This window comes from Poecilia reticulata, linkage group LG13, assembly GCF_000633615.1.
Source record: "Poecilia reticulata strain Guanapo linkage group LG13, Guppy_female_1.0+MT, whole genome shotgun sequence".
NCBI lineage: Eukaryota > Metazoa > Chordata > Actinopteri > Cyprinodontiformes > Poeciliidae > Poecilia > Poecilia reticulata.
Genome location: NC_024343.1, coordinates 31,507,911 through 31,520,119, shown reverse-complemented (window position 1 = coordinate 31,520,119; position 12,209 = coordinate 31,507,911). Strand labels below are relative to the sequence as shown.

Here is a 12,209-nt window from a genome sequence, read left to right as displayed (position 1 = left end):
GCAGGTGTCAAAATTTTACAAGAAAGCCAAGTAATTTAGTGCTTTAAAATTCATCAAAACAATCATTTAAAGGAAGTGTGCTAAACATTTTCAATGTTAGCAAAAATGCTAAAGCGCTAATAAAGAAAAATAGCTCAGCAATTAGCAAAAGTGTTCCCACCCTGAATTTAGTCTATAAACTACATACTTTATGCTACCAACAGTCAAACAAAACTGCTTATAATAAAAACAATCCGTAAAAATCCAGTGTAATCCACCAAGATTCTTGAGAGATTTTCAGACTTTGACATTTAAATACCTCAGTGTAGAGAACTAAATGTTAACACGCTGTAATTGGGCTGGAGGGTTTATCCTGTTTATTAAAAGTGAGGTGGAACAGCAACTAGCAGCAGATAAATAACATGTTTACGCTGATGACACTTTCATTTACACACAGCAGCATCCTCCTTAAATCAAGCTGTGGAGCTTTTTATTGAACCTTTTCAGTTAAATTCACTCTGAATTGAAAGACGACTAAATGACTTTCAGGTGGTTGTTGTGGAATGTTTTATTACACTACCACTTTAAATTTATGGCATTTTAAACTAGGATTATCTTAATTGTTTGTGATTTGTCGTAAAGAACGAATAATCTAAATAGGCGAATAAGGAACACGATTGCCACTGAATGTTTGGTAAAACTACATGTTCAGTTTGTACTGTGGAGATAAATGTATTATTTCAAAGTTAAACAGATAAACAGAAAGGTTTTCCGAAGCCAGGAGTGGAAGTAGGAAAGTCGTAGGGTTTCTCACTAACCCTGACCTTAAGATCCAATAACTGCAGAAAGTTGCTGACTTCGTCTTCCTCAGCATTCGGTGTTCCCACTCTGTGATTTAACAAGCCTACCACTTATTAGCTGAATTGCAGTTGTTCCCTTTCCACTTTCCTAACAGCTGATCGTGGAATATTCAGGAGCGAGAGCGAACTTATTGCACTGATGACATCCTGTCTCCATCTCTATCCACGTCTGGGATCCAACGATTGTCCGTTACTTTCGCCTTGAAGCTTCATTTACGGTACCTACGTCAGAAAACTGAGTACGGGTCGATCATGTTCAGGCACAAAAGTGTCTTTGAGTCATTAAATTGTGTCTGCTTTCATTCCTGCAGCTTGACAAGTTGGAATCAAACTTGTTTGCTTTTTAGCCGTTTTCATTCAGTTGCCACTTTGAAGATTTGCTCTGTGATGTTCTCCCAGGACGCCCATAAATTCTCCAAATGTTTGAAACGGTGTTTAATGTTTTCCACGTCCCAGGTTGCCCTTACCGCTGCTGTCGTCCCTCTGAGCTTCCTCCACGCTGATTTGATCTTTTTTTGGCCTTTTTACAGCTGCTCTTTGAATAAAGCTACTCACCACCCTTACGGGAAGCACACAACTCAACATCACAACTGCGCCTCTCATGCCTCCAAACCGAGCCTTTCCAAATCGGTCTTCACAGAACCTACTAATTCAGGGTCAAGTTTAGAAAATCTCTCTCTCTCGCTCTCTCCTCAGGTCGGCCTCTGCTACAAGCCGCGGCCCAGCGAAGGTGATGCTAATTATAAACCGTGAAAAGGTGGCTTTGTTGACCCACAGAGTTAGATCTTGAGGAGAAAGATGTGGGGAGGAAATTTGCGGAGATCAAGGAAGGAAAACAGAAAAAGATTATTAAGAAATTAGGTTGTCTTTGCTAAATTACCACAACCAAACCTTTTGAGTCTATAAAACATTAAGGGTGCAGTTTGGTCCGCTTTAATCAAACTCTAGTCCGTTTGTCTAGAATATGTAAAGCACTTTGAACTGCCTTGTTACTGAAATGTGTGATCCGAACAAATATGACTGATTGATTGATTGATAAAGGTTCATTTGGGGAGGTGTTGACGTGTAATTGACCAAATCAGCAAACTCTGGTCTGCCTAAAAACCTCGGTCTTGATTCGGTTAAGTGAACTCTGACGCGGTTCGAACGCAGATGTGAATGCAAGTGGACCGGAGAACGCTCAAAAAGCAGGAAGTGGACTACAGCTCAAAGCATTCTGAGTAAATACATTCAAAACAAAAGCTCTGGCAGGAGAAATGGCTTGTAGTCTTTTAACAAAAGAGGAATCCTGCAACTGCTAAAATCTGATGCTACGTCAATTCTGTTTCCATTTTGTGAAGAAGAAAGTATCGCTTGTGTCATTTTTTTCAGTCGTTCTTGGAGGAGCGCCACCACAGGAAAGGAAGGGAACAAGTTTCTCAAATGGTTTGAATCGTTTCACACAGTGCAGTGAAAATGTAACAAATGTTGCTGAATCAAGCCGAGTCTACTGGACTATCAGGTGTGAAAATACCCTTAAAAGAAAGAAGATTCCTGAATCAGAACTTTCAGCTCAGTCTAATTTTGATCTGAGATCCTTCAAGATGTCTTTCTCTGTTGCCAGGGATATCTTTGAAAATCCTAACATGATTTAAAACTTCAACAAGTTGCAAAAGAGACTGAAAATGGAGCAAGAGAGGGTCTATGAAAGGAGAGAAATTCCCTGGCCTGGGCCTGTATGCCGGCGGATGGGCGGCGTTCTCTCTGGCCCATGAAAGGTGTGATTGTCCGACAGCTTCCACGAGCCAGGAAAGTTCCCCCAGCAGCGGTCGACGGCCCCTCTATCTGCCAGGAACGGAGAGAAACCCAGTGCCGGTTATGTCAGATACCATCATGGTACCGAACGAGGAGGAGGAAGAGCAATGGCGGGATGTAAAAAAGCTGCTTTTCAATGAGCGCTGCAAATACTACAGAGGTACAGTCAAACACACATAATGGTATTGGAGGACAGTGGAGCCTGAAATCGGCCTTGTCGACCTGGAGCGTCTGAATGAAAAGAAGGCCAGCTCTCAGCGTGTTTATTTTGACAGGGGAGAGCGAAGTGGGAGGGGCGACAGGTCTACAGAGGGACACAGAAATGAAGAAATGAGAAGGAAAGGAAGAAAGACCCCGAGAGGAGAAGATATTTAAGATTCGGACATTCCTCCACGTTCAAAAACAAAGTGCCAGTCTGGCCTGACAAATTGCTTTTCCTTTCTCTGTGTTATTCAGGAGACTTGAAACGGCCAGGATGAGGAGTACGAATTCAGGCTCTGCTGGCTTTGGGTTCATGAGCCGATGATTTTAGAGCAGATGGGAGACGTTAGGAGCTGTGAGCTCAAACACGACTGTTACGTTAATTGGTCTCTCTAAATTACTGTCCGCACGGTCATTGTCCTGTGACAAATGGTTTGGTTTGGTGGCACATCCAAGATGTAATCCGCCCAATGAACGCCAAAGATCGGCACCAGACTCCCTGAGACCGTGCAAGGACCGGCAGGTAGAGACAGAGGACGGATGGATATATTCACACCTAATAGTCTGGTAGACTCGGTTCTATTGGCGACCAAAATTGTAACATTTGTTCCACAGTTTTATTGTTTTATTATAATAAACCTAAAAAAAACAATGTGTTTTCAACATGCAGACTGGAAGGAGAAGGTTTGGTGAACAGGTCTAACATTTATCTAATTAAGAATAGCACTGTACATTTAGGGTGCTTTAAAACCTGATTGTCCAGTAGATTCGGTTGGATTGGGGACCAAAAGTTGCAATATTTGTTACATTTTCAGCTGCCATGATTTGGTTTCTCTTTGCACTGAGTCAAACCAACCAAGTCTTTTGAGAAACCTGTTCCCCTCCTGGCCTGTGGGGGCACTGCACCAAGAGCTACTGAAGAAAACGACACAAAAACCTCTGAAGACACTGAGCGCAGCTTCCTTGTTCACAAAAGGCAAACCAAGATAGAGATAGATTTTAGATGTTGTAGGATTTGTCTTTTGTCTTTGCTAAAAGACCATGAACCATTATTTCTCCTGCTAGCGCTAGAATCTTGCGTTTGTTTCGGTTGTATTTACCCAGAATTCCCTGCATCATAGTTCTCTTCCTGCCTTTGGAATGTTCTCCGATCTGATTGGTATTCACATATGCCGAGAACGAGGTTTGTAGGCGGACCAGAGTTCACTTTACTGGTCCGCATCAGAGTTTGATTATGCATTCAAACCTCCCCAAACAAACCGGACTTTCTACGCAAACGAACCAGAGTTTAATTGAACTCAGTCAAGCAGGGTTGGTGGTAATGCAGCCCTAAATGCATTTTTGGCAGGAAATAGAGGGTACACCTCCTTTCAATTCTAGGGTTGTACATTCAAAAACACCTAACAGATAAATTGATACTGTTGTAATTAAATAAAGGTAAAACCTGGAGATGGTACAACTCCTGATTCAGTTGCTTGTAGAACCATCTATAGCACCAATGACTCTATAGCAGTCACGTTTACTCTGGTTTAATTGCTTCTGAATATCTATCTCAGTGTGCCATATCAATAAGGGTTTGGACTTTGACTGGGCCACTGGGCCTTCTGATATGTTTACTATCAATGTCCCGTTACTCACCAGTCTGTTGGACGAACGGATTCATGTTTGATTCGTGAATACTTCCTGTAAGGCAGTCTATGCGATACATGAGATTTATGTAAAACTACTTAAAATAACCAGAGATGTGACTCAAGACAGGTTTCATTAGTATCATGATGTATTATGTAGCATAATAGCATCATGAGCTATATCGACTGATAAAAAGTGCTTATATTATGACACGTTTTTCAGCCTTAATATCATTGTATTCTCTCAAAATATGTTCCGACTGGTCTTATGAATGAAAAAGGCTCCACTGAATTCCAGAAATAAATACATCAAACTGTGCGAATGCAAATGTATGGTATATGTCATGGCTGCCACTCCAGAGTAGGAAGTGGTCACAGCATACCTACTTCCAGAAATTAGACTCCGGCACAGCTGCAATGTGACAAATGTTGGGTTGGAAAGTTTGGTTTTCTCCAAGCATTGCACTCTCCATTCTCTCCAACTATCCATTGGACATTACTCCAAAAGTCTTCGTTCTGGTTAATTCAAGAGTAAGGCGCCTTTCTCACTGAAACACAACAAATAAGATCTGAAATGTGCCGTACAAAATGAAAAGAAACTCGTTAGGATGTACTGGAACAATACATCCAGGCTCACAAGTGTCTCTGAAACTAATAAAGTCCTTGGTCTCTTTGTGAAGTTAAACTCTTTAAATCCAACAGACTGAACTCTTCACAGCATTTTTCTGATTTCCTACGGTGTCTGCACTGGACCAAACTGAGCAGCAGTGTGTTTTTTCAGACTTACGCAAAAATAATCGCTGCTTGTCCGCATGAGCGTGAGAGGTTGTCGGCCTCTCCTCAAGGAGCCTCGTTCAAACACACACACGCACACACACACACACACACACACACACACACACACACACACACACGTGAACAGAGTCTGGAGCCAGAGGACATAGTAGCACTCATTCATCCTCTGGCTGCAGCTGCCTCCCCCTCCATCCTTCTACCGCTGGTCTTCAAACCTTTTTCATCCCTCCACCTTCCCACCGTGTCCATTTTAGGTTCTGGGACGGTACAAAAACAGTCTTTTGGATGAACAGTCGAGTTGGATGTGTGCTCGTCACACCAATTTGCCCAGAAACACACCAGCACAAGCCAAGCCCTCGTAATCTGTCCAATCTGTCGCCACAGACCTACCCTGGTGACTTTCTAGTTTCCAGCTGCAGCTCACCAAACAGTGACGAAGATGCATCGTGTTGTCAGAGTTTGATCTACTGCAACCCAATCACTTTCACTGTTCTGACTGCTTCTCCTTGCTTTGATTTGTCTCCTTCTCTGCCTTGAGTCTGCTACAATCCAACTCTTGCTTGTCTAGAAGGTCCGGTTCATTTGGGGAGGTGTGAACGTGAACTTGAACTCTGATTTGAACCAAAAACATGAATTCTAGTCCGCTTTCAAATCTCGGTCTCGGTTTGGCTGAAGTGAGCTCTAGTGCAGTTCAAATATATGTGAACATCAAGCAAACCAGACACTGGAAGCGGACTATAGCGCAGGGCATTCTGGGTAAATATAACCAAAACAAACTTGCTGGTTTAGCACTAGTGGTAGAAATGACTCATGGTCTTTTACAACCGCTACAACCGCTAAAATCTGACGCCACTCCAATTCTGTTTACATTTTGCGAAGAAGGAAGTTCATGTCATGTCTTTGGAGAGATTTTCGTGTCGTTTCTTTCAGTGGTTTTTGGTGCAGCGCCCCCACAGGCGAGGGGGTGAGCACGTTTTTCATTTAGTTTAGACTGCTTGACTCAGGTGTTGAATTCTGAAACATTAGCGGCGCTGTTCTCAGTCAGTTGCTATGGCAACAAGACTGTAAGGAGCGCAGCCGAGAAAGAGAGGAAATGGAAACATATGTGCAGTTTTGAGCTAAACTTTGACAGTTTTATTTTACTTTATTTTTCCCTTTGCTGTGGTGCATTCCACTAAATTAATAGCACCCACATCTCCAGGTTTCATGTTAGCATAATTGTTAATAGAAAAAAGTGTCTTTTTGTCTGGTGCGAGCACTTTCAAGTAGTAATCCATGCCTTTATCACAACTCGGTTGGATTATTGCAATTCCTTATACATTGGTGTAAGCCAGTCCTCTCTGTCTCGTCTTCAGCTGGTCCAGAATGCTGCTGCACGGCTTTTAAYTGGATCGCGGAWGAGAGAACATGWTACCCCTATTTTATCCTCTCTGCACTGGTTACCTGTCCATTTTAGAGTCCATTTTAAAATTCTTTTATTTGTTTTTAAATCTTTAAATGGCCTTGCCCCCTCCTATCTTTCTGAGCTGCTACATGTACAYTGCCCTTCYCGAGCTCTCAGATCAGYGAGTCAACTGTACCTGGAGGTGCCGAGGACTTTGAGGAAGCTCAGAGGGGACAGGGCGTTTGCTGTGGCAGCTCCYAAACTTTGGAACTCTTTGCCAATGTCTGTAAAACAGGCCACTTCTCTGGCAACTTTTAAATCTGCTCTTAAGACTCACCTTTTTCGGCTGGCCTTTGATTCAGTTTGAGCTGCTGTTACTTTTAGTTACTTTTATTGCATTTTTTTTAGATTACTTATTGTGATATTTATTATGACTGCATATTTGGGTATGTTCTTGTATTGCATTGTGTGTCTTCATTTTAAGTGATTGTTTTTTTTGGTGTTAGTGTGCTTTTAATTTTTATTTCACTTGTTTTAATTATGTGGCTGTACAGCACTTTGGTCAGTGGAACTGTTTTAAAGTGCTATATAAATAAACTTGGCTTGGCTCCAGCATTTTGTGCATGTGTCAAATTTTCACAACGTCTCTATACACCAAACTGACTCCTTAATTCAAATGGGTTGCCCTTTTTTTTTTTTTTACAATACTGTATGTCTTTTAAAAATTAAGTGACTCCATTATTTGAACTGCTGACTCCTTTAAGCAAAACCAAGGATTCCCCTGCGGAAGTGGGGCCACTGTTCGTTTGACGCCTGGCATTCAAAACGGGAACATTTCAGTTCATGCAACTGAATTTATCACTGCTCTGAAGCAAATTCAGGTTGAATTCATGTTCACTGTCATTATTAGAACCAAATCAATTTCCATGTCGCCAGGAAAATAAGTTTTCAGTCACATCTGACTGGTCTTTTCCAGACAGATGGTGGTCTTTTCTCACGTGTGGCTGTTAATTTAAAAGTCCCGGTAGCACAATGGGTAGGTGGAGGGCCACTAATCTGGCCCAGCTGGATGCTGCTGAGGTGTTTTACTGGATGTGAGTGTTTGTTGCTGTTAATTGGTCCTGGCTGGGGGGTGGCTGCGATTGGAGGCTGTGGAAAAACAAATGAGCTACAGTAACAAGTCAGTGAAAGTGAGCAGGACCTTCATTCCTCTGTAGCATGTAAACCAAAGGTCATCAGTCATCCATTGTCTCAGGAAGCTGATTGCTGGCTGTCACTGACTTCGTCTTAGATTTCTATGCAGTCTCTGCTGCTAAATGAACGCTAAAGGGAAATGTTTTAATACATGGAATCTCTTTATGTAGATCCTTGAAGTATAAATTTTATTTCTGTTTAAGTAAAACCAACAAATTTAAAAATGTTGACTACAAACTTAATTACATTTAATTAATTTGATTGTGCAAGTTAAGTTGAGCAACTTTCAAATTTATTGTAACAACTTAGATTACTTAAGGCAGAATAACTACAGTTTTATTGCAGTAAAATAAATATGAATAATCTTAGTATTCCTGATGCCTTCTAGACATGTCCTTTAAATACTTGGAGCTTTTTTTATTTACTCTGTGGGTGGCATATTTTATCACTCTTTTTAATATGACACACTTCACTTCAAGGGTTTGAAGGCTTATTTTTAATAGAGCAGCTTCACAAAACATAGTTTATAAAGTTTTACTAATAACATCCTGGCTGCTCACTCTTTTCGAATCCTTTTGTAAATACATATAATTTTGTTCTATAATTAGCGCCATACATTATTCCCACCACTATAGTAATCTTTTGATATTTTTAAATGTTAAATTAACTTGTCAAACATTTTAATATAAATCATAAAAAGTAAAGCAATTATAGATTGTTTGCATGCAATTTAATAAACGAAAAATAATGTAAACAGTTTTGCTGTGAACCAGAATTTCAAAATTTAAAAAAATGAAATTATAAACTTTTAAAAACAAGCAGAAACAACTACTGACCTGTTTTTTGTAGCAGAATGAGGAACTTTCTCCCTGTCAAACCTACAGAAAAAGACGTTATTTAAAAAAAAAAACACTTTAACGGGCATAATGATGTACACTTAACAGACACGTGTTTATGACATTTTTTTACTATAAATGCCCATCTTTAAAATGCATATTGTAAATGTTTGTGCTATAAATCAAAAACGTAATAAAGTAGCTAACAGGCAGAAGCTAACCGAACGGATTAGCTTCCGCCTGTTAGCAGCTAACAGTTAGCTGCTCTACAGTTAGCATGTTTACTTAGCTTTTATTAACTATTCTCATGTATTAAATAATTAACCGGACTCTGTTTAACATAATCGATCGACTTCAAACAAAGCAATGGAAAATAACGATTACCTGTTGTTAAAGCCTCCGATAAAGTCCAGAGACCATAGACATAATATAGAGTAGACCCCACATTGGCTGCAGGAAATACGGCGGCCATCTTGGAGCGGTAGTCCCTCCTACTTTGCTCAACCAAAACAGCAGAAGATGCCTCAGTACTGAGGGATATTGTTGTTCGGATCGATGGACTATTGATGTGAGGGCTTCACAAACAACATTTCACAAGTAAGATGGACATATTATTGTGTATATTTTGTGATTAGAATATTATTTTATGTATTTATGTCCACCGGCGAGATACCAGCTAATATTAGCTACAGTGCTTGGTGTAATATGGGTTCAGCCCCGCTATGAAGGCTAACTGAGATTCTGTAAATCTAAAAAAAATCAATTATTCTCTAACATTGACTTAGATTATCTGACACAAGAGCCTACATTAGAAATGAAACAATATAACACATATTATAAAACTTATATTATGTGTTATAACATTCACCACCAAAGTTTACACAGGTGGTAAAGACTTATTTATATGTAATTCTTTCACTAGTAAGATACATCCCGAATCTTCGGTTTTTGTTTTGAAGGTTTCCTAAAGACACGATCTGAGGAAGAAGAGGGGGATATCTATAAAGAGAGACAGATTCACTGTAGCACGGATGAATCTCGTATCAGATTTTGGACTCAATCTCAGCTGCTGAATCTCTGAAGCTAGAAGTCGTCGGCTGAAAAACATATACATATATCCATACATACATACATACATACATACATACATACATACATACATACATACATACATACATTATTTACTTGTGTCATTATTGATCATTATTTATTTGTGTTTGTATAGTTATATAAATATGTATTGATATTACTAAATAATAAATTATGAACGGCTGTGTGCTTTGTAATATGCCCATCATACATCAATATCAGAATATTCCATCCCTATTCTATTGTTATAGCCACTAAGCATATTTAAATATACTGAACTATTGTTTATAAATGTAGCTTTGATAGATGTTTGAATATGGTTTCCAGTAACAAAAAAGAGTGTTATGATCAATTAAATGCGCTGATACGTCATTTTGCCTGCTAAACACATAAGCTGAGTGGAGTGGTGGACCGCTCCAAGATGGCCGCCCTAAATCTCGTCAGAGCGGTCCATGAGGCGTCTATCCTTATATTATGTCTATGCCAGGGACGAAGACTTAAAAGGGAGTCGTTCCTCTCCACTGTTGCCACACGCATGCTCAATATGAGGGATTGCTCAGAAATGTCAAAATTGCGCAATCATATATTCGATGGAAACAAAGCTAACATAATCCTGATGTTCCAAGTCATCGTGTAACTAAATTCGCTTCACACAAAGACATATAAGCAGCTGCATGAGGGGACATCTTGAGTTTTCTTTGTCCAACAATAAGAGACAGAGCGGCCATTTGCTTTTGTTTTCTTGGTCCAGTGTCATCTGTTTGATATTTTCCATCAGTTATGTTATGACACGAGAAGTATTCAGATCACATATTATATTTGCACGCCCTGACACTGAGAGCAGTCATCTTAAATTACCTGTACACCTGTTCCCGCCCACAGACAGACAGGTGCATAAGGAGCTCCACACCTGTACAGACACCAGCTTCACATTCAATTGTTGACTTTTTCTTTTGTTTTTGTCGCATTCAAGACCTTAATTGTGTACAAATTGTTAAATTCACAGCCTTCTATTACTGAATAATGTTTTTTTATGACTCGGGTTTATCGATTAGTTGCAGCAGTTGCTGTGGAAATCCTTTTCTCACAGCGTATCTGCAGACTCAAACCTTCTGCTTTTGCCTCTCTGTTAATTTTATCTCCTCTCTATTGCAGGCCACAACTGCAGCTGTTATATTGCCGCTGCTTACATGTGTGTGTGTGTGTGTGTGTGTGTGTGTGTGTGTGTGTGTGTGTGTGTGTGTGCGTGTGTGTGTTTGTGGATCCAGCTGTACACACACAGCTAATGAACTAAGTTCCTGGATGCAGTTTTCACAGTGGTGTGACTGTCTCAGAGACTCCGGGCGATGGATTCGGTTTTACTCCGTCCTGATTTGAAGCTGCAAAGAAAAGTTTCTTAATTCTTAAATCATATTGTTACAGTTGTAGTTTCCACCTGGTCAGGAAATAAACAAACACAAATGTTAACAGGGTATCACACTGCAAACATTTCTGTCTAGTTTTTAGTGCAAATATCTTAGTACACCTGAAGTCAAAACTAACGTACTTTTCAGCAAGATGTAAAACAAGACCTGAATATTAATTTAAAAAAGCATTATTGACATTTTCTTTTTATTTACAGCAAGAAATAAGTTAAGATTATAAGTGAAAAAACAAAATCTCTATTCAAGAATTATTGCAAATCTTGCTGAAAAGTTACTTGTAAGTTAGTTTTGTGTTTTTGCAGTTTATTCGCACTAGCACTGCAAAAACACAAAACCTTACCAAGTATTTTTAGGCTAGTTTCTGGTGAAAACACTTTAGTTCTCTTTAAATGAGACAAAACTAATTAACACGTAACTTTTCTGTAAGTTATATAAACTTGTCTTAAATCAATTCCTTAAAATTCATGAAAACTTTCAGATTATTTCATTTAAAACAAGCAATTTTTCTCATGCGTGTAAAATAATCTGTCAGTGGCACAATTTATTTTAATCAATAGTCAAGAATTATTTAATTAAAACAACTAGCAATCCAGTTCTAGTTCCAGATTATTTCACGTTTGACATGAGGAAATTGCCTAATAATCTCAGTGGAACTAGAACTGCGTTGCTAGGTTACGGGTTGGGCTTGGCTGGGGTTGCTAGGTAACGGCGCAGTGGAACTAGAACATTTCATTAACATTAAGGAATTATTAAACAAATGGCTATATCCTGCTGAAAAGTTACTTGAAAGTTAGATTTGTCTTAATTCAAATGTACAAAGGTATTCACACTGAACACACGACAAAAATACTTTCTGAGATTTAAAAATTTCGCACTGAAATAGCAGCAAGAAAAAAAACTTTTAGTGCAGTTTATCCAGCCGAGTTCTGGCTTCAAGGCACCAGAGTGAAAATTAAAAAATTGGAGATTTGAAAAGAGTTCATCTTTTCAGAGATGGGATTGTGTAGAGTAGTAATCAGTATCTT

The 12,209-nt window shown here is 39.4% G+C and overlaps 1 long non-coding RNA gene across 2 annotated transcripts in view; it reads right to left on the bottom strand.

Moving 5' to 3' along the window:
• Positions 1 to 9,138, bottom strand: part of LOC103475154 (uncharacterized) — a 32,193-nt gene extending 23,055 nt beyond the window's left edge. For both annotated transcript variants that reach the window (XR_535304.2, XR_535303.2), the window contains exons 1-2: positions 9,056 to 9,138; positions 8,672 to 8,713 (exon numbers count right to left, since the gene is read on the bottom strand). This is a non-coding gene — a long non-coding RNA (uncharacterized LOC103475154). The remainder of the gene's footprint in view (positions 1 to 8,671; positions 8,714 to 9,055) is intronic.
• Positions 9,139 to 12,209: the final 3,071 nt, after the last annotated feature.